The following is a 24,316-nucleotide window of genomic DNA, read 5'->3' as shown; positions in this document are numbered from 1 at the left end:
GATCATGACATGAGCTGAAGTCAGATGCTCAACCGACTGAGCCACCCAGGCACCCCTATATAGGCTTTTTATATTAGGCTTTTTAACTAAATGAAGTACAGATTAGATTAATCACTTATTCCAATGCTGAATTCATTTGGGGTTTTAGTATGTGTTGAAATTGGGAAGAAAATAGATTTTCGTCAATATCCTAGGAAGTGATTTAATGCTTGCCTGGTTCAATAGATGAATAAATTATTTAAGATGAGTTGACTCTGAAAAATGAAAAGCCACTCTGAATATTTCATTAGATGGCACATGTGAGAGTAAACATAATTCAGATACATTGATATTTGGACACAAACAATTCTCAGTGAATTGATTGTCTTTCCTCATTCAAAATAAAGGCTCTGAATATTTCTGAGGATTAAATTTATTTTAAAGCCATTCAATGAATAATTTAAAGAAAATCTCCTAATATCCTCCAGTCTAAGTATTATACAGAGAAGTCAATAATTCAATGGTGAGTGGACAAAGAGTTTCTGTCATGCATCGCTTTTAAATAAGAGTTTCTATTATTTTTTTCAGATGAGTCCAAAGAAATTTGCTCAATATAAAACATTCAGATAAAGTTCCTAACCCAGCTTGCTTTCTGAAAAGAAAAATTCTTTGTCTCTAAGATTTAACTGTTAAAAAAATGTGGTCAGTACATGTAACAATAAAGTGCAGGAAAAAAAAAATTAGAGGCTGCTGTGTTCTTTTTTTTTCCCCCCCAAACTCTCCCATTATATGTCATTGTGATTTAAAGGTGGGTTTAACTTCTCAAGAGTCTGATCACTGTTAAACCAATTAGACTGTCTGTCAGGTCCTGAAACCTGTCACCCAACAGCACAGAGCCGTCATCGCTCAAGGATTTCAACTCTACACGTCCCATCAGGGTACCTGGGCAAATGCTGACAGGAAAGAAAGCCTACGAGTACATGTTTTAAAAATCACGTAAATTATTTAAATGCTCTGTCAGAATAGAGATTATTTACGTGATGTGAGTTGGGAACCAAGAGAATCTGGACCCCACTAAAGTTTCAATGTGAAAGAAATATACAGCAGTTGCCTGTTATCCATAGAACATATATGTTACACAACCCACCCCCACCTCCGCTGTCTGAAACCGCCGGTAATACCGAACTCTATATATACCATGCTTTTTTCCTATACATACGTACATACTTATGTTAAAGTTTAATTTATAAATTAGGCACAGTAAGAGATTAATAATAACAACTATTAATAAAACAGAACAATTAAAACAATGGACTATAATACTACACTTGATCTTAGCCAAAAGGCCGGGAAGCCATCACGACAATGGACTATAATAAAAGTTAAATGAACGCGGTCTCTCTGTCGCTCTCTAAATATCTTATTGCACTATACTCACCCCTTTTCTTATGACGATGGAGATGATAAAACGTATGTGATGAGATGAAGCGAGGAAAATGACGCAGGCACGTGACGCAGCGTTTCGCTACTGCTGACCTTCGGATGATTCGTCAGGAGCATCCGCGGTTGATGCAGCTGAGGAAACTGCGGATGAGGGAGGACTACTGGATGCCTTTTCATTCAAATTACACTACCCTCCAAGTCTCCTAACTGATTCCAGGCTGGGACTGACCTTCCTGGTGTATCATCACTTCGTAAACCATTCCTTGGTTTTACCTTCCATTAACAAATGCTTGCTTTGGGGAAGATGTGCAGTAAAACAGCAAAGAGTGTGTGTTTTGTGCTAGGTTCAAATCCTCTGTCGCATTACAAACCATGGGACCTTGGGCAATGTACTCAACCCTCTTAAGCTTCTTTTTTAGGTCTTTGTCCATGAGTTGGTGAAATAGCAATTTTAGATATCTACTTTATAATGTGGTTATGAGAATTATGAGATTAAATATACAATAAAAATGTTAATTTTTATTATGAAGTTGCATTGGTTTATGAAAATTTAACTGGATGTTAGAAATCACAATACTCTGGATCTAATACCACTTCCATTTATTGCCTGTATGACCCTAAGCAAAACATGCCATCTCTACAAGTGTATTTTCTCATCTTTAAAATGAGAATAGTATCTGTCCTGCTTGTATCTCAGGAATGTTGTGTGAATCAAATGAAATAATATAAATGAAACAGCTTTACGGATAAAGCTTCAAATACTTAAAACTTTTTTAAAGATAAAACTTTAAGGCATTTTTATTAACAAATAAGCTAAAAATAAAGTAAATAGTTACTGAGGCTTCTCCTTTCCAGACTTCTCTCTCAACCATGCCAAAAGGTTTTGGGTCACTTTAGAAGCTTTTCAAAACATTGCCTCGGAACATGAAACCAAGGAATCTTTGATTATTGTTCCTTGTTTCAGCCAAGAATAGTTTTTTAACCAAATTATAACTTGAAGGAAAGGCAGACACAGCACATTTGTGTCCTAATAGCTAGATATCTCCTTGAATTGCAAGCTTCAGAAAAGTTGTTTTGACCTATATATACTCTTCCTCAAAGACATAAACAAATAATAATCAAGTTTCTCCTGATCTGATTCTGTATTTTACTAGTGACTAAAAATCTATTTAAAGAAGGAAAGTGAGTAGTAATAATGAGAACAGAGGATGCTAGAAGAATCAGAAAAGTAATGAAATATGGGGGTGGTAGGAAATACCAATGACTTCATCCTGTTAAACAATGAAGCTAGAATACTATATACAAAATATAATCCTCAAAATGTTAAATCAATAAAAGAAAATGATCATACTGATTCAGTGGATGGCAGAGAAGCATACTGGTTCAAAGTACAGGTCCTGGAGTAGATCCATTTGGATCCATTTCAAGATCCACCTCTTATTAGAATGGATTTGACTTCACCAATACTCAGTCTCTTAATCTGTATATCAGGAAAAATAAATCAAGGATTCAATAAGATATGATATGCTTGCACTTAGCCCAGTTCCAGGAACACATTGAGTGCTCAGTATGTTGATGTTATTTCAACTAAGGTGAGGATGATGATAAATCCGGAAATGGTTTAGTCCCTGAATTGGTTTCATAGGCTGCCATAACAAATTACTACAAACTGTGTGCCTTAAAATAACAGAAATTTGTTGTCTCATGGTTCTGGAGACCAGAAGCCTGAAATCAAGGAGCTGGTATGGCCATGGTTTTTCTGAAGTCTCTAGAAGGGAGAATCTACTCCATGCCTTCCTCTTAACTTTTGGAGTCGTCAGCAATCCTTCCTGCTCCTTGGCTTGTAAACACATCACTCCAATCTCTGCCTCTGTTATCACAGAGCATTCTCATTATGTGCTTTTCTTTGTGTCTTCTCTTCATGTAAGAAAAGGGCCCATCCCTACTTTACTATGGTATCATCTTAATTTAGTTAAATCTGCAAATGCCGTATTGTCAAACAAGGTCACATTTATAAGTACTGAGGGTTAGGGCTTCAACATAGCTTTGTGTGGGCTACAATTCATTCACAAAAATCCCTAAAGAAGAAGACAGACATGATGGATTCACACTTAGGCTTTTCCCCCAGGCACATTCTGCATAATTCTGGAAGCTATTACATTTGGTTCTGCAAAGTTCCTAAGCATAAATAATTTAAATGTCAGAAATCATTCAGACTGAAACACAAAACAATTTAAGTGGAAGAGCTGACTAACACGGAAATTTAACAGGAGTGAAATAAGTATGTTATTTCCACAGGCAAGCAGAATCCACAGAGAAAGAGTGAGAAGTTCGAATCAGTCCAAAAACAGTCGAATGAGATATTATTCAGAAAGGATTAAGAGTAATAAAGGGGATGAAATTAAATGAGGAGATTGTTTAGAATGAGTACCAGGGGATTTGTTAGGCTAACAGTAACTCTAATGAATGATGGTCAGACAGAGGAAGTAGTGAAAGTATGATTTTTTAGTCATCAAAAATAGGGAACATGACATAGGAATTAATTATGGCTCAGCAAGCTGGAGATGTTTATCAATTCCTTGATTTTACATACACCTGTCTATGAAGAGAAATCTAAATGTGTGTAAATGAGTCTTCTATACCCCTGTGATTGGGTATAGGAGCCCTCTTCCTATCTCAGGATGAAGAGGAGAGCAGCAGTGATATAACAAAAAGAAGGTTAAGAACTCTCTACCTTTCTGTCTGTTCTGTCTTCTAGACCTCATCAGAACACCAGCTCCAATTCCTGGTTCTATCACTGATACCTGATGCTATAATGTCTACCATTGCACGTTCTTCTGAGAATAAGTGAATTCGCCTAGATAAAATCCTTAGCATGGAGGCAGGCACATGGTGGGTTCTCCATAAAGGACAACTACCTGCTTAGACTGAGATCTTCATTTTCAAAGCCTATGGTTCCTTTTTGTGTGTGTGTGACCAAGTATGTCAGCTCTTTTATGTGTCGATCACGCAACATGTTTGTTCAGTACATGCTATGTCAACCAACAGACCTACTGTGTGCCCAGCACAGAGATAGGCTAGGTAAGGGATTAAAAATAAACATAGTGAACATTCTCCATCTCAGAAAAGTTCCTGCTCCCACCCTGTATCTGGCTGAAATTTGGAACATTAGAAGCTAATTTTATGGCTTTTGCATATGCTATAACATAACCTTGATGGGTTTTTTTGGGGGGGGAATTACTCACTTTGTTTACTGATCTCAGTAAACAAAGAAGTATCAGGAACAGTTTGTAATCCATCTTCCTCACTCAATAAACTCAGCTAAGTACATCTAAGGGGTCTGAACTCATTACAGCAGGGCTAACAAAGTGTCTACCACCCAGCATACCTCAGAGGCTGATCCTTCTGTGGGAACTGAATATATACATGCGTAAGGTGTCTGGGAAAGGACTCAGGAATTATGCTTCAGGGAGGGAACATTCTCCCTTTGTTGGTTCAAAACCTCAGGAGCTCTCTGGGTGAAATCTGCAACTGGCCTCCAGACACAGAGCCAAGGAGAGAGGGAAGACAGAAGCTGGCCACCCCAGACTCATGCGCAGCAGTTTTAACAAGCAAGGGAACTTATGAGGCTTTCGTCTTTAGTGGCTACAAATGAGTAAATCCCCACACCTGCCTGCCAGACTCTTAAAAGTTTATAGAGAGGTTCTAACAGGTTTCAGCCACTCCAGATGGTCTCAACAACACATGGCTCTCTCCTTCCTTGGCTGCTAGTGCAAGAACAGTTGGTGGAGCTACATTCCAGAGAACTAACGTGTTTTTTAAAACTCCGCCGATAGCTAGAACTTCAAATCAATTATCATTCGGTCTTAACACTCTTTTAGTAGGAATAACAAGATTGCAAGCTAAACAAGGATAACAAGAGAAAAGGCTTGGGAATGATTGAGAACTCATCACACTAGGTATCTTCACCGATTGCCCTAAGAGTTTAGAAGGACCTCCTCCTTTCCTGCATGAATGAAGTAGCTCACATTTCCTACATGCTCACAAACACTAATCTTACGAACCGCAAAGGGGAAATCTGATACCGATTTGAATCTGATCCGAACATTAGTGTTCTATATACTCTAGTTTTGCAGAAGAGGTTCTCAGAGAAATGGGAATAGTCTAGAATGGGTTGGGCACCTCATAACAAACCTATGGTGCAAGTAAGTATTACTAGTGTCTCCATTTTACAAACAAAGAAACTGAGCAGCTACCCCCGGTCACAGGGCTAAAAAGTGACCTACTCTGGACTCCAGTGAAGGAGGTCTGAACCCCCTCTGAGGTCTGTCAACTCATGTGACTGAATCACAGGTACAGCTGAGCACGTTGGGAGATGTTGAGAAAAGCATTTGGGGACCAAACTGAAGTGGCCTCAAGTATAAGATACAGAGATTACGATTAATTCTACACGAAAGGGTTACTGAGGTAGACATTTTTGAACGGGACGTACTGAGTCACCAGTTCTCTGCATCATTAGTAAGATGAACAAGAATATGCTCCTTTGGCCGGGTCAAATGTAGCCTGTTCCTCTGAATTTCTGGAACTCTTATCTTTCTTCACCTCCTGTCTGGGCTATAGAAGCATACACAATTACCGTCTGATGAAGGCTTCAGTATCAACTCAGCTTCTGCTTAAAATGCATACAGTTCCAAGAGAACATCACTCCTCTCCTAACAACCAGAAAAAGTCAGATAGTCTACAAAATCAAAATTTTTCTCGAGGCCATCAGGGAGCTGAGGTTACAAGGCATCAAGCGAAGTACAAATGGTACCAAGCTCCCGAGAGGAGGAAAGAACATATGACTGTTACCTTTGGCAAAGCCTGGGAAGAAAAGTTAACCATCATAAAAGCAGGTAATGGGGTGGGTGGGGGGACCAGCTAAAATTTTAATGACTTCTCAAAGGCCAAATGTGGTCTATCAGAAACCAGCTTAGAAGAAAAGCTTGAAGTGGCATGAGAGGGAGAGGAAATATTCCTACACCCAGGGCCCAGGTAAAATCTGTTTCTCAGGGAGAGGTAGAGGCAAAGTCCCTGGGCAGGGGGGGTCCTTCCAGTCCCTACCATAAGTTTTGCACTGAGTAAGCAATAGGCATCTATAGCTAGAGGGGAAGCAGGGCTGAGGAAAAATAAATAGCCTTGTGGGGAGGGACGGTTACTTGGCTCCATGATACTGTATGAATACAAAACACAGGTCTTTACCAGTCAGAGGTGGGGTCACCTGTTATTTATTGAACTATAATTTAGCCTACCATAACTTAATCATCTGCCTAAGCCGAATCAACATTATGAAAAAAAGGGAACTATAGAGCCAATGTTGGGAAGAAACATCAGATCTGTATTAGCTGTTGAAATACAGATAGGAACAACTATTTCTATAATGGATTCAGGACCAGACCCTCAGTTGCTTGACCTCATTTGTATGATCTTAAGAGTATCCTGAAATTTATACTTCTAAGAAAAATCTTCTAAATATAATGCAATCTTTTAGGAATTTTAATGGCCCATTATTTGTATCTGTTGTTGTTGTTGTTGTTGACAAAACTCATCCTTTTAAAAGTTTGTTGCTTAACTTTAAAATATTTTTACTTAATGAAAATTATTCCATTTGAGAATTCAAGGGAATTTTTAAACATTCCTGGAGCAAATCACTCCCCTTTTTCTGGCTATTGGCTTGCTTTGTGACTTTTTCATAACCTGTGTAGCAGTGAAATAGGGTGTGAGTAAAGCTAAAGAATTACAAGTAAGATTTTCCAAGCCCTCCCAAGCCTCCTGCATTGAACTCACCAATGAGCGTGAGCATGAGAAGCTAAAGCTAACCCAGCCCTTTTCTTTCTCACCAGCTTTAATAACCACCGCCACATATTCTTTGCCTAACACTCGAGCAGTTTTTGATAGTGCACATTTAGCCAGTTTTTGTTCCTTAAAGGCTACCCATAGCAAAGTATAATTTCTTTTTTGCTAAGTGAAGAAATCGGAACTCATTTTTTGCCAAAGTATTTTAAAATGTGAATTAAAAAAAAAAGACTCAGCAAACATTAATAGAGTATCTTCTATATCCAACTCAACAAGGTATTTTTGAAATGTGAAACCTTTAATAGGTTTAACAAATAATTATGTAGAAGAACAAATGTGCCACACACTGTTATAAGCACTTTATAAATACTTACTCATTTAACCCTTCTAACAACTGAAGGTAGGAGATATATTATTCCATGTTGTGCAGATAAGTAAATCGAGTGTTGGAGAAGCAAAGTAATTGCCTGAGGTCACACAGTTGGTAAATCAGAGAATCAGGATTCAAATCCAGGCCACTTGGCTTCAGACTACAGAGACCTATGACAAAGTTTATGATTACAGGAAGAAGAGAAATGTGGAGGTTCTGCTCAGAGAAATAACCACAGTTTCATAGCCTTTATAAGAAAACCAATGAGAATCATAGTGATTTTAATGTATTCAAACATCAAACCCAAAAGAGTGCCCATTAATTTTTGAAAAGCTCAGGTCCAAGGATCTATGCCTTCCCTCAGACCCCAATTACCTGTGATAATTGTTTGAAGAACAGGTATGCAGAAATACTAATGGGAAACAACTGTTTATTGATATCTAGACACAAATGTACCAAAATAATATCCATCTTACATGCATAATTTATTTCAGCTTAAATTGGAGGTAAACTAAGTTACGATTCATAGAAATAGCAAAACAGATAAGGCATCCACTTGCAATGAAAATGTTATTTATTCCAGATCTCCTTACAATCTTTTGGTGCATCCAAGTGGCAACATTCAAACCAAAGAAGAAAGGAGACTCTATTTTGTATTTTTACTGGCTACTCCAAGCCAGCATGCCCCCTGTGCTAGAGGAGAGCATTTAGTGATGACTTACACTGTGACATGTCTAAAACCTAAGAGTTTCCCTTTATAGTCTTGTCTCCATAAGTGCTATAATTGCAGTTGTTTCCTCTTATCGATGAAAAGTATGTCCCAAAACCCTTACTAGGTGCCTGAAACCACAGAGAGAACCAGGCCCCACATGTACTGTTCTTTTGTATATATACATACCTACGACAAAGTTTAATTTATAAATTAGATTCCGTAAGATATTAACAATAATAAAATAGAACAATTATAACAACATACTGTAATAATCGCTCCATGAATGTGTTCTCTCTCTGTCTCAAAATATCACATTGTGCCGTACTCACGCTTCTTCTTGTTTTGATGTGAAATGATAATATGTCCGTGTGATGAGATGACTTGAGGTGAATGATGTAGACAATGTCTAGTTGAAGTAGGCTACTACTGATGTGACAGTGCATCAGAAGGGGGATTATCTGCTTCTGGATTGTGAGTAACCGAAACTGCAGGAAGTGAAACCGTGGAAAAGGAGGGACCACTATAGAAATCCAATAAATTACAAACCAGCATATAAATGTGTATTCAGACACTAGGAAGTACATCTTGGTAAGCATAATGAAAACTTACACATATCGACACTCTCAGTGTGCACAAGAAAGTCAAGATTTTTGTGAAACATAAAGGGAATCAGTTCTAGTCTGCAAATTATGCACAGCTCTCAGTCAAAATCAACAGCTAATTCATCGGATGACCTGCAGCTAATATCTGATTAATGACTCTTAATTACCAGGAAGCACTTTAAAATATGAAGAACCATATAAATGTTAAGGATATTATCTTCAAAAGTCTCTAGTGCTTTCCTTCAGGCGGAGCAAAAAGCTCTTCATCCCCATCTGCCTGTGCATTTACTTTCACTCACCATGAACAATGCCTTCTTTCTTGTAATTTTATTTTCTTATTTTTGCAACTCAGAACTAGTTCTCCAGGAGAGTGTATGGTATCTCTGCATATTTTTCCTTATGCATACATACCTATAATAAAGCTTAATTTCTAAATCAGGCACAGTAACAGATTAATAACAATAATACAAAATAGAATAGTTAATAACAATATACTGAAATAAAATGTATGTAAATGTTGCCTCTCGCTCTCTCTCAAAATATCTCATTGTGCTGTATTCACCTATCTTCTTGTGATGATGTAAGTTGGTAAAATGCCTACATGCTGAGATCCTGTAAGGGGAATGACTCAGGCACTGTAGCATTCGGCTACTATAGACCTTCTCACAGTTCATCAAAATGAGGACCATCTGCTTCCAGACCATGGGTGACCATCAGTAACTGAAACAGCAGAAAGCAAAACCAGGAATAAGGTAACTATTGTATTCTACAGCTTTCCAAGCCATGGACTGCGCCTTGAAAAAAAGTCACAAAACATATAATTCAGTAGAGAATGCAACAGATCACCCACAAGTGGCATTATCAGCCAACGGGTAATTGACCACCTTAGCTTTCCTGGCAGGAGCCGTACAAAATACTACACCAAAAGGAAAAGATAAAATCATAAGCAAAACAAAATTAAACGAAATACTCTAAGTATAAAGTGAGATATTCTCAATTACAAAAACATGAAGGTTGCTATTCAGTATAAATTATTATCTCTCATCACTCTGTCATGCACATGTTAGCTTCCCGGTGTGTTCCCACTTGCTACCCGTTTGCCCCAAACACAGAGAAAGCGTCGTCAGGTTTCCTCAAAAGAATCCACTTTTATCCCCCCAAAAAGAGTGAGAAATGTCTATTGCACTGAAGATTATTCTGTTAGGACTTGAAGAGCAGAAGCAGAGAGATGAACTGCCAGAGAGACAAAAACCAACTTAAAAATTCATGGAGCACATTTTTCTTCCCCCAAAACATCCCACAGCCGTGCTGCTCCTGGAGCTTTCACTCTGGATCTTCCCCCAACCCCGATTCCTTTGTACCTACCTGTTATACACACACACTTGCTTTCTTGTCCTAGCTTGTGATTAGGGGACCCTCCTTTCCTTCCCGGCCATGCCCTTTGGGTCTTAATCTCCAACTCAAGCAACTTAATGAAGTTCTCCCCCACACACAACAAAATGCTCCCTCCCCTGAGAGAAATCCTGCCAAGGAAACTTTTATATTGTTACACGTTCACTTTCTCTTTTCTTTTCTTTTCTTTTTTTTTTTTTTAAACCCAGACTATCTTGGGTATACATTGATCTGCTTTAGTGAAGCTAAAAAGAAATTGAACCACCATAATAAATGTTTCTAAAAGAGGATGTATTTCTGCTTTGCACATCCCTCACTCTCCTCCTGCCTTCCACTTCCCCATCAGGGAAAAGTTCAGAAAACATGGAAAAACACTCCCCGCAGAATAAACCTAGGCTCCTTGGCTAAAGAGCAAGGGAAGCTGGTAGCCACTTCCATTGCTGTTCCTGACATCAAGAGTCTAATTTGAAGGAGGCAGACTGAAAAAAAAAAGTTATAATGTTGCTTTCAGGGAATCATTCTGGAAAAGTAGGACTCTGTGAAGCAAGTGTCAGATATTATTACCCAATTGTTCCTCCAGCATTGCAGTGGGCAGCACGAATCACTTTTACTTGATAGGTCTTTAGATAGGAAATGACCCCTGAATCCTTTATTTCCACTTGTGCATCACCCCATTTAGCCTCTGTAATGTATCCTCGGTTGGCCCAAAGGTACTTAAAACTACTATCGGGTATTATACACACACACGCACACACACACACACACAGTGCCTGGGAAATCCAGCCTGTGGCACACGGTCGGGGCAGGTGCAGAGCCAGCACGGTCTGCAGAGTTTATCTCCAGTTTCTTCAATCCGCTTGGCTGGCATCCTTGCATCCCTCTTGGGACACCTCCCCAGGGGGACCCCTCTCTGACGAGCTACGGCCAAGTTTCTAAATCTCTTTATGCCTCAATTTTCCCATCCACTCAGCGAATATAGTGCCACTGAATTGATAGGGTTGTAGTCACCATTTAAAATGTAACAATATAGGGGCGCCTGGGTGGCTTAGTCGGTTAAGCGTCCGACTTTCGCTTAGGTCATGATCTCGCGATTTGTGGGTTCGAGCCCCGCGTCGGGCTCTGTGCTGACTGCCAGCTCAGAGCCCGGAGCCTGTTTCAGAGTCTGTGACTCCCTCTCTCTCTGACCCTCCCCTGCTCACGCTGTCTCTCTCTCTCTCCTAGAAATAAATAAAAAACATTTAAAAAAAATAAAAATAAAATGTAACAATATAGGTACAATACTTCACACTGCCCCCCCCCCAAACATAGTGGGCACTTAATAAACACCGAATGTTGTTTTTGTTGTTGCCACTTGACTCCTCTTAGACCAAATTACAGAGTACAAGAGGCCAAGGGAGAATCCACGGGGCTTCCTCCAAACCCATATCCCCTGAGAGACAGCAAAGACCTCCCTACCCCAACCAAACTCCCTCCACCGCCTCCCAGAAACGCCATGAAGGTCTTCGCCGACCTCTGAAGGGTTGCTACCCTGCCATCAGTCTGAAAGAACTGCAGGTGAACAACAGGTGAGCATCAGAGCGCTGCCTTTACTTCCCCATCCATAAACTAACAGGCACCATTTTAAGCCAGAAAAAAAAGCAGTTTCAAGATAAATTTCTGTGAAGGACACTCGCTTGCCTCACTTGGCCCACTCAGAACCGTGCAGGCTGCCGTGAGCCTCAGGGGTCTGTTTATAACAAAACCGAGAGGGCTTCTTAAATTCAGCTGTTCTAAAAGTTGACTGACAATAACTGAGTCCACATCTTTGATCTGTGTATTTTACTACTCGTAATTATACAACATGAACTTCACAAGGTATGAAGGAGATTTTGATATTAGTTAATAATTTCTCCTCACTCTAAAAGGTAGTATTAATTTTTTTAAATCTGGCATCAGGCTAAGTTCTCATCTGTGTCTCATTCGGTTCTTGTCCTGCGCTAATGCATGTTGGAAACTTTGTTTCTGAGTCCCAGGCCCTTCTTGCTGAATGAGCACCTTTGCATAAGCCGCAAAGGAATGAGTTTATGAATTGATTTCTATATGTGAATACAGTAAACTGCAGAGACTTGGATACAAACATCTCTGCTATTGAATAGTGTGTACCAAAGCTGGCTCAAGGCTCTTCTCATGAGGGGGGCAGGAATCTTCTTGGAGAAGCTCCCTCCTCCCTGTGCATAGACTAACAACTCTGGAAGTTTGCGGGAAGAGGTCAGTCCAACATCCGCGCTCATAGGCGGAGAGCCAGAAAATCAGTGGGTGGCCGCCGTTGCTTCTCCCTGACACAGAGGGAGGACCCGTCCCCGGCTGACTCAGAAATCCATGAGGTCGTGGGCATTTTTGAGAGAAGACGATCCACTGCTTTTATTTTCAGCAGAGGGCAACTCCACTGACATGTGCTTTCAAAAAATATTCATTGAGTGTCTTTAGGTAAGTCAGATACGCTGGTGAAAAGGACAGCGTCACCCTTCTCTTCCTTGCACTGACACTGATAACAAACAGAACACGTTCATGGAGCCCTGCTGCTCAGACCTCACTCACCAAAAAGCAGTGAGGCCAATAGTTATAGAAGTCATATTTGATCTCATGTCCTCTCTCCTCATGTTCCTCTGGCACTTTTCCCAGATTGCTTTTTTTATTTTATTATTTTATTTTATTTTATTATTTTATTTTTAAGTTTATTTGCTTTTGAGAGAGGGAGAGAGAGAGAGAGAGAGAGTGAGAGAGAGAAAACGTGAGCAAGGGAGGGGCAGAGAGAGAGGGAGACACAGATTCTGAAGCAGGCTCCAAGCTCTGAGCTGTCAGCACAGAGCCTGAAGTGGGGCTCAAACTCACAAACTCAAGATCATGACTTGAGCCAAAGTCAGATGCTCAAGCAACTGAGCCACCCAGGCACCCCAGATTTTTATTTTATATTTTATTGTATTGTACAATTTATTTTATTGCGTTTTATTTTATTTTATTACATTTCATTTTATTTTATTACATTTTATTTATTATTTTAGTAAAAGGACATGAAGTGTGTCCCCTTACCAAGTTTTTAAGTGTAGAACACAGGATGGTAGACTACAGGCAGTTGTACAGCAGATCTCTAGAACTTATTCATCTTGCCAAACTGAAATCTTACACCCCTTGATTTAGCAACTCCCCGTGTCTCCCTCCCCCCAGCTCTGGCAGCCACCATTTCACTCCCTGATTCTATGGACTTGGCTATTATGGATACTGCATGTAAGTGGAATCATGCAATACATAGCACTCTGAACACATCCAATCTCATCGGATTGATTTTTTATTTACTTGATCTATTTCATTTCCTTCTTTATCTCTACATTTTTTAAATCACAGCTATTTAAAAACAGGACACGTCTGCTTCACCTACACTCACAATACATTCACCGTCACTTGAAAAAGAAATATTGCCAACTGAAAAGAGACATTTGGAAGGGCCCACGCCCTGCAGGTACCCACTGGCCTCATCTTACCAAGGTTTTCAGTTTCACCGCAGCATTATCTTTTAGAGCTTCTTCTAGCTCAGTCTCTAGAAAGAACCCCGGAAGATCAGCAGCATCTTCCTCAGGTGGCCTAATGAACAGAGGTGGCAGGGTCTATCTGGAATCCCATGGCTCACTTAGCACATGATTTCATGCCCATGTGGCTTTAAACTTGGAATCTAGTTTCATCCAAATAGCCAATCATCCCTGATAAACAGCGCGGTGGTGCACAGAGAAATTAGAGCAAAATGCTGCACTTCCCTATGGACTCTGGTAACACAGGACAGTTTTTAGCAACTCATCTTCCATCCGCTGTCCTAGGAAAAACAGAGGAGCGGAGGCCAGTGGAGGTGGTCATGAGCCTGCATCCCCATGGTGCCCAGGAGTGGCTCTGCTCACTGTCTGCCTGCACATTTGGGATGCCAGCTGGGGTACGAGCCCTGAGGCTTTCCCTTCAGCTGGTCTGGCCTCTCTCGCACTCCTGCCAGGTTAGTCTCTGTGGGAGCTGAAGAGCAAAGAGCCTCCCTCGCATAAAGCAGGCATTATGAATGCATCTGTTTCGCCAGCTCAGCAAGGCAGCGTGACTGGAGATAAATATTTTTGGCAAACAGTACAACAACTGCTGTCACCGCGTAGGGCACATAGTGCCTGAGCAACACAAATATGTTACTGGGACTTTGGAAATCAAGAGTCCTAACATCAAGAGATGATGGATGGCAGCAGAGAACGAGGCAAATGGAACAGCTCATCCTCTGCAGGCCTAGAAAAGGTTCCTTTCCTTCCGGGAAGCTTCAAAGTAGTGGAGCCACAGGAAGGCCAAGGTCTTTCTCCCTGCCCACGGCCAGATGCATGTGCTGCCAGCGAGCCCCTGGGCTCTGGGCTGAGGCAGAGAGAGGGGGTTCAAGGGCTCTGTCTCCAAACTCAAAAAATAGGCCTTTGCATTCAAGGTGTGATGCATTTAGTAACTTCCCTTCTTCTGAACATTTGCTTTCCGTTTCAAGTCAGCTCCCATGGTCCCTGCAGAACTTTGCAATCTCTCTTTGAAAGGCAGAATTCACACAGAGAGACGGAGGTCTCCATGCAGGCAGATCAATGGAGTTTTCACCTCAGACAGAAGTCAATTAAATAGATTGGCGGACTTTGGGACCCACAACCTGAAAAGGTCATGAGTATGAGTGTGTATCTGTGCGTGCACGCGCGCCCACACGTGGAGGTATGTGAACATGTGAATGTGAGTATATGCATGTGAGCATGAGTTTGTGTGCATACTCCCACTCTGTTTACTGAAGCGAAAGAGAAGCTTATCTATTCGGCTCACTGATGAAGTATTGAAACTTTCACATTGAGAGCAGTGACTGTGAACTGCATTCATTATAGACAAACTGACCAACACCCCTTGAATTTCTGAACAGAGAGTAACAGAAGCCCTTCAGTCTGCCTGGTGCCCCACAAAATGACTTCAAAGCCATTCTCCAGATTATTCCGGGCTCCTTCCTAGGAGCCTCTTTCTCAACACTGACAGCTTCTCTTCTTTAGGAGTGACACTGCTGTTGCCAGGGACAGTCTGCTCCAAACCTTCTGCTCATTGGTCCAGTCTCCAAAGGTGAACTATGACTTACCCGGAATGTCCGCTACCTTTCTGTCTCTTCACTTATCCTGAAATCTCAACTGGTTCTCGTGGTGGTTTGAAAACCAGCCGTTCCCTGACCTGAACACCAATGAGGCCAGCTCACCTTAGGATCAGTTTTATTCTTTGACCATCTACTAATTGCTGTGAGACACGGGACACATTTTACCTCTAATCCTTTGAATTCAAGAGAGAGAAGAGGTTAAGGGCACAGGCCTTAGAATCAGTTTTCCTGAGCTTGTAATCCCAGTTTCTCCATTAGCTAGTTCTGTGGATTTGAATTAGCAGATTCATGTTCCCATACATCAGTTTATTTATCTGTAAAATGGGAATGATAGCAGCACATGCCTCATGAAATAAGTGTGAGAATTCAATGAGTTAACACAAGGTAAGATGCTTTAAAAATCATGGCACACAGTGAGTGTCCAATAAATGCTACCTGTTATTACCTGTGTGACAGCTCTGCGAGGTGTATCTAATTCCAATACTCTAAAGGAGGAAGCCGAGGCTGGAGAAGTGAGCAGGCTGTACCGAGAGTGAATGGCAAAGCTACATTTTAAATTCAGAAGGACCGTTCTCCAGAACCTGTATGCTCTTGCCTCCCGGCATGCTGAGCCACCCTTCAGTGACACAGCCAGGCATTCGTTGTAAAGCTTACCAACTCTGGGGTGTCATGAGAGGTAGGCCAAGCCATGGCAACCGTTGATGATAATAGTTATGACTATAAAAGCCCGTGTTTCTCTGCTCTACTACCAGCACACACCCCCAACCACAAGCCTTTCCAGAAGAGAAAAGTGGTTTTTCTATTCATGGCTTCTGCAGCCAGGAGGTGGAAGAGAAAAAAGAACAAAATGAGAAAAGTGAGTCAGGAAGTAAAGAGACCATGACAACTGGAAGAGAAGGAAAGATCTCATTTTCTTAAGAATAAAAGTATATTTTCTTGGGGCGCCTGGATGGCTCAGTCGGTTAAGCTTCCGACTTTGGCTCAGGTCATGATCTCGCAGTTTGTGAGTTTGAGCCCCACGTCGGGCTCTGTGCTGACAGCTCAGAGTCTGGAGCTTGTCTTCAGATTCTGTGTCTCCCTCTCTCTCTGCCCCTCCATCACTCACACTCTCTCTCTCCATCTTTCTCTCAAAAATGAATAAACCTTTCAAAAAAGTGTATTTTCTTTATTTTCCTTTTTAAAAAAGTTTTCCCTGTGTGAACTTCTTTTCTCTTTTAGTTTTGTATTTGATTTTTTTCTGAAAATTTGGAAGCATTTTTATCTAGTGATTACACGCCTATCTAAGACTTTACATAATACACTTAATCCTCGGTTTCTTTTAAGGAGTAGAGGTTTTTGAGAATTATTATAGGTTAAAAATCATTGCTTTATGGTGTGTGCTGCAGGGATCCTTATTTAATAAATCCTTGCCTGCTCAAAGCCACAGGGGTGTATTTTTGCAATGCCAATTAACTTTATGCTTTGACCAAAGATGAAATAGCCCATATATTTTCCCTTTCCCCTCACCTCCCTCTACTCTGCCGCCCCATTGAGCTGATGATATTATCATTTTAGTGCTCGCCTTTGTAATGGTAAATATACTTGTGCCTTTATCCAGAGAATTACCAAGGACAAGCCTGTGAAAGAGTCCATGCCCGGTACTAGCAGTAAGAATGTACATTGCTCCCTAGAACATTTTAAAACAAAAATAAATCCAACCAGAAGTCAGTTGGTCACTATTACCCACACTGCACCAGTAACACATGTCAGTGATAAAACATTCTTCCTCATAAGGAGATACCACTCCCATGGCTACCTCCCCTTTTCCATGTCTTTCAGTTGTTTTATCAGCTTCACAGAGTATCTTTTAATGCTTCACTGTAAAGGATGAGAAAAACAACAAAATGATAAAAAATTGTCTCTTTACCCCTTTCTAATATTTGTCAGGGTTTATATACCAGGTTTATATACGTAGCCTATTTGTTTTTGTGCAATGAAATAGATTCAGTGCACACCACCATTTTTCTGTATTTGCCATTTATCTCCTGATTGGCTGAGGTTTATTCTTTAGCAGTTTTTTAAAGAAGGGGTCAAAATTCCCTGCATTCTAACAATTGCAAAATGTCCATTATATTAATATAGACATATTAGTTTGGCTGGGTATGAAATTTTTAAGTGCTGCCCAGTATTTTCTGTGAAGAAGTCTGAGTCTAGATTACTGTGTTTGTTGGAATTTCTCTTTTACTTGAAGTTTGCATGTATCATTCTGGGTAAAATGTTCCCAGAAAAAAGCATGCCCTTTCAAACTTTAGGTTCTTCTTTCATCCATAAAATTGCCTAAATATTTTTCTGATTCATTATCTCCATTTTTTCCTCTTTAAGACACATGCATAGGGGCGCCTGGGTGGCTTAGTCGGTTAAGCGTCCGACTTTCGCTCAGGTCATGATCTCGCGGTTTGTGGGTTCGAGCCCCGCGTCGGGCTGTGTGCTGACTGCCAGCTCAGAGCCTGGAGCCTGTTTCAGTCTGTGACTCCCTCTCTCTCTGACCCTCCCCTGCTCACACTGTCTCTCTCTCCTAGAAATAAATAAAAACCTTCAAAAAAAAAAAAAAGACACATGCATATATAATGCATATAATTTTTGTCTGTTTATTTTTTCTCTAATCTTTCTAACTGTTTGCTTTTATTTCAGTGTGCTTATTTTATCATGCCCCTTACTATATTTTCATCAATGTCTGGTTTCTGTTTTGCTGTTAATAGTTTTGCCTTTAGTTCTATAGTAGTTTTTCTTTCCTTTTTATTGCTATTTGGCTTTGACTTTTTCCTGAAGTCTGTTAGCTCACAGTTTATCTTTCTACTCTCTAACCAGCTCCCCTTGACACCTTATATTTCTGCTTTATCTCTTTTCTGTATTAGAGAAATGGCCTCTTTAGTTTTTTTTAATGACTGGTGAGATATCTTGGTACAATATTCATCTGCAATGTATTTCTGGTGAGCATTCACTATCAGCAACTTAGTTTCCTTTTCTTCTTCTTTGTATTAATAGCTGTATGTATTTATGATTTTGTTCCATCATTGGAATCAGGTAAGTTTTTCATGAACAAATTATATGTATGAGGGTCGTGTGGGGAAGGAGCCAGGACATGGTTCCTAGGGTCCCGTGGGAGTATCCATGAATTTTTTGAGAATTCACTTTTCCCTAGCTGTGGAGTTCATCACTGTAGAGAGGTTTATAATGTAAAGACTCCCAGAGTTCCACCCATGACCACAAGGACAGACGGCTTCTTGCAAATTGTTTTACCTATGTAATTCCTCCTTCAGTCTTCTTCATTTCTCAGAACAATGCCAAGCAGAGGGGAAGCCTCTGTGCCAGCCAGTGAACCTTGTTCCCAATTTCCTGCAAGAGCTTTATCGTCTAGGTGAAACTCTACCTTAGAAAAGCACACGGGGTTCTGGGATCTACTCACATGGACATCTCTTTGATTCAACACCCTCCCCCCGGGTGGTTAGATCACCACCACTGTTATAATACTTCCCCTGTTTTGTTGTTCCAAATTTATGCTCTCTCTTTTCTATTGGAGACAGATATTATGTCTCCATTTATCATCGTTGCTGCTTTGGGACAAGCCAAAAGGGGAAAAAGGACATCCCAGTTTTGTATCACCATCTTCAGGATGGAAATTACTAGATCTTAAGAGAGAACCAATTTTGTGACTAAACATGATATTTAGAGATCAATAAAAATAAAGAAAGAAGAGGAAGCAAATTTCACTTTCCAGTAAAAAATCTGTTCTTCACAAACACAGTCTCGGGTTCTGGTTGGCTTTTCACTCTAGTTACTATTTTTATCAGGAAATCCATGACTAAAGCATCTTGTTTGGCATTACTTGTTAACAAGGAGGTCATGTTACTTCAGTCCCAGGTATTTGTCATCGCAGCAGATGCTGCAGGTCCAATAGTAGTTGACAGAAGTTTTAACTCATAGAAGCAGAAAATAGAATAATATTTTCCAGGTGTTGGGGGAAGGAGGAAATGGGGAATTATTTATCAATGTGTATAAAGTTTCAGTTATACAAAGTAAATAAGTTCCAGATATTTGCAGTGTAACATGGTACCCATTGTTAACAATACGGTATGTGCACTATAAAATATGAGGATACATTCCACATTAAGTGTTCTTCACATCACACTCTCCACACACACACACACACACACACACACACACACACAATAATACAAGAACATTTTTGGAGGTGACAGAAACTCCTAGTATCTAGGTGTGGTGATGTTGTGGTGATGGTATCACAGATATATGCACATGTCCAAATTTATCAAGATGTATACATTACATATGTGGATATTTGTGTATCAATTATACCTCAATAAAGCTTTAAAAAACAAAAAAGAAACTAAAACTTCCTTTTAATGGCAATGAGACTATGACTATTCCCATGATAGTATTGACTGCATTGATTTTTATAATTTAAAAATAAAATTCTAAAGCGAGAACACAGAATTAATCAGTGGAAGAGAAGAACTAGTTATACCTACTGACTGTCAGTTTTTTTTATTTGTGGGTAGCAGAAAGACTGGTGAGACAAGAGAATTTTCAATGTTGAAAGCATCATAGAATTAGCTGTCACACTTGACATTAATGTTAATTGTGGACAAACTGAATCTTCTGACAGATTCTCTGCAGCCAGTAATTCAGTAAAAGTGCTCTGCTTTGGAACACCAAGAATGTCAGCTAAAGGTCAGTTTCCAGGGCATTGAAATGACCCCTTTCTGTAACAAGATGTTAAAATTGGACTCTTTATGCCTTAGTCTAAAGCTGGAGAAAGGAAACAATAGGTACCAAGTACCCCTGCAATACAAAGTGCAGGGCGCATCGGCTCTGCAGAACTTGCAAAGTGAATGATAAGAAATCAGTGTTGCCATGATTTTTCATCAAATCTCTTGAGGTATAAAAAGATGAAAGTTAAAGGGACTGCAGAGAAAAATTACTGGAAAAAATTACAAGTTCTGGAGGATTATATTTTCTCTTCCCTTCCTAGGGAGGAGAAAAGGGCAAGTAACAGAAGCATTTAGCGAATGGCTAAGAGCATCTAACTTTGATTGCTTGGCATATATGAAGTCCAAAGACAGATGTCAGAACAATGCTAGAAGTCCAAGGCAAAAAGCTGAAGCCCGTAACTACAGAGTAAAACCCTATACTGGAAACAAGCAACAGTTCATGGTGGGACAAGGCTTTGTGGGTGTTTTACTGGTGAGATATGGGCCACGGTGGGAAGGAAACTGGCCCAGTGCTCCAATGCAGTGGAATTTGCCCAGGCAATTCCCCAAGTGTATGACAGAACTAGAAGTGAGAATCAGCATAGGATGAGCTGTTGGATATACAGAGGTTAAGACTCAAATTATGAGAATTACAATTAGAGAACCCAGCAAGAGTATTTCTGTGGAAGGCACTAAAGCACCTGAAAGAAAAGAATCAGCGTCAGAGACCTGCCATGGGCAGAAGGCACCCGTGCCAGAATTTCACCCCCGTGCAGAGACAACTACTGTTCACGATCACTGTAGATTAGTTTTACCTGTCCTAGAACTTCCTGTAGATGGATACATATAGTATGTGCTGTTTCAGTCTGGCTTATTTTGCTCAGAATGATGTTTTTGAGGCACATCCATGATGTTGCATGTATCAGTGGGTTATTTTTCTTTCTTACTGCTGAGTATATGCCATTGAATAATTATAGTTCAATGTGTTTAACTAGAAGCTCTATATGTTTTCCTTTTACATTAGAGTCTGTCCTCCAATTTAAACTAATGTTTTATGTATGGTGTGAAGTATGGATTGAAGCTCTTTTTTTGCATAGAGATATCCAGTTGTTCCTGCACCATTTCTTGAAAAGGTTCTCATTTGCCCATTAAATTATCCAATTCTGGTGGCTACACAGAAATGAGTAGCATAGAACAGGTCTTTCATTTCGGTCACTATTTTGTGGGTCAGGAATTTGAGAAAGGCTCTGCTGGCAGCTCTTAACCTTGGGAGTTTCTCAGTTGAATACACGGAGATGTTGCCTGGGACCACAGCAATCTGAGGGCTCAATTAGCTGGATGTTAGATGGAGCGCACTCACGTGACTGGTGTGCTGGAGGTCTACTGTGATCCCAGCTGAGAGTATCGATTAAAATATCTACACCTGACCTCTCCAGTATGGCAATCACTGGGTAATCAATCTTACACAATGACTGGCTTCTCCCAAAAGAAATGTCCCAAGAGAAACTGAAGAATGTGCATAACCTTTCATAGCCTACTCTCAGAAATGAGAGTTCCATCATATTCTTTTGGTCAAAGCAGTCACAGACCCATCCAGGTTCAAGAGACCCCCACATCCTGACTGGAGGTGTATCTGAGAATTTGTCATCCTCTTTAAAACCATAACATCATATATGTGGGATCTATTCACACACTTTTCATTGTTTTATTGATCTGTTCACCTATGCTTACATCAATAATAATATCTTGATTATTATAATTTAAAATAAACCTTGAAATTGAGTAGTGTAGGTGCCTTATTTTTTAAACTGTTTTGACTACTCTAAGTCCATATTTTCATACCTGCTTGGATTATAAGTGGCATCATATTGAATCCATAGAACAATTTGGGAAGAGTTGATTTCTTAATACTATTAAATCTCTACATGGATTTTGAATGTGGTAATACTTTCAATCCATAAGTGGTATTTTTCTCCATGTATTTAGGTCTTTCTATATTCTCAGCATTGTTTTGTCATGTTTCACGTAGAGAATTTACACATCTTTCATTAAAGTATTCCTAGGTATTTTATAATTTTTGATGCTATTGACAGTGGAATTGACTTTTAATCATTTTCCATTTTTTTTTGCTATATTGCATTTGAGAATGCAACTGTTTTTATGCAGTGATCTTGAATCCTGAAACCTTGCTATGTTATACTTTATTATGCTGTATACCTCCAATACTGTGTTGAAAAAGTTTTAAGAATGCTTGTTCCCAAATTTTGGGGTTAAATTTGAAATTTTTTGGCAATTTTTCTTTTTTCTTTTCTTTTTTCTTTTTTATTTTACTCTCACTATTCCTTACTTCAGGGATTTCAGTTATACATAAGTTACACTGATTGATGTTGTCCCACAGATCTCTGAGGCCATTTCTTTTCTTCAGGCTCTTTTCCTCTGAGTCAATTTGGATAGTTTACTTATCTCTTCTCCTACAATATTCAGTCTTCTGTTAAACTCATCCAGGTAATTTTCCATTTCATGTACATAATGTTTTTCAATTCCATTTAGTTCTTGTTTTATAATTCCAGTTTCTCTGCTGAGATTACCCAACTGTTCACCAATTATGACAATATTTTCTTTAACTCATTGAATATATTTCTAATAGCTATTTAAGTTCTTTTCTGCTGATTTTAATGTCTCTGTAACCTCTGGGTCTGTTTCCATTGATTATTTTATCTAATGACTGTAAAGCATATTTTCTTACTTCTTTTCATAAGCTAGAGCAGCAGCGTATCTGAGTTGTGGCCTTTCTGGAGTTTCAGTTAAATGCCTGAAGTTTCAGCAAGATCTCTCTCTGTTTTGATGGATCTGAATTTTAATGCTACCCTGAACTCTGTGATCTCCAAAATTTCAAGTCAGTTCCTAGTTCCCTAAGTAGCTGTTTGCTGCCAGGCCTCGCAGAGTTTCTCTCTACACATGCAGCTTGGTGTTTGGCCAAAGATTCAAGGGCTCCCTTTGCAGATTTATGAAGCTCTCTTTCTGCTCTGCTTCCCCCTTTCAGGTACTCGTCCCTGCAAGTCCTGACCTTAGCAGCCCCAAACTCTGCCACCTCAAAGCAGGGAGATTGTTGTGCTTTGCTTGGATTTCAGATTCCGGTGCCATGGTCTAAAAGTGCCTCTAGTCAGAGATCTGGGGATTGTCATGGGTTCATGTGTTTTCCTTCTCATAGAGATTGCAGTCTACTGATACCTGTTGTCCATCATCTAAAACCGTTGCTCCATATATATTTGCCTAGCTTGATAGCTGTTTATGTGAGAAGAGCTAGTCAAGTACCAGTTGTCATGATTGGAAGGTCAGTTGACATTTTATTATCTAAGATTGCCTGGAGTCATCAAAAGCTGGTTATGATTTCATTCTAGTTACAGAAATCAAATATCCAGAATGTTTGAAAGGACAATAATGAAAATGATAAATTTATTTTCCATTGGTACCCTATACAGTTCAATGGATTCAATATACCAGGTACATTACGGTATCAGAAGTATATGGATGTATATAGAATAAGAAAGAGCATGTGTTTGGGGAGCACTAATACTGCCCCTTCAATTAGAGAGTGAAGGAAATGGTGACCCATGAAATCTTGATTATAAAAGAATAAAACTGGAGTGGCTTGGAGCAGGAGAACCTTAAGTTTGGATTCAGTCCCAACTCTATTTCTTATTAGCATTACTGAGCAAGTCATTTAACCTCTCAAAGTCAATGTCCCCTACCATTCCAGCTGGATTATAACACTGGCTCCCTCTTTTTTGTCCTGAGTAGCAGATTTGAAAATGTGTGCAAACTCTCTATAGATGCTAGTTTTTCTTTTCTTTTTTTTTTTTTAATGTTTTATTTATTTCTAGGAGAGAGAGAGAGAGAGACAGCGTGAGCAGGGGAGCGTCAGAGAGAGAGGGAGTCACAGACTGAAACAGGCTACAGGCTCTGAGCTGGCAGTCAGCACAGAGCCCGACGCGGGGCTCGAACCCACGAACCACGAGATCATGACCTAAGCGAAAGTCGGAAGCTTAACTGACTAAGCCACCCAGGTGCCCC

The sequence above is a fragment of the Crocuta crocuta genome, unplaced genomic scaffold (assembly GCF_008692635.1).
Source record: "Crocuta crocuta isolate KB4526 unplaced genomic scaffold, BGI_CrCroc_1.0 scaffold60, whole genome shotgun sequence".
In the NCBI taxonomy this organism is placed as follows: domain Eukaryota; kingdom Metazoa; phylum Chordata; class Mammalia; order Carnivora; family Hyaenidae; genus Crocuta; species Crocuta crocuta.
This window is presented reverse-complemented; position numbering follows the sequence as displayed.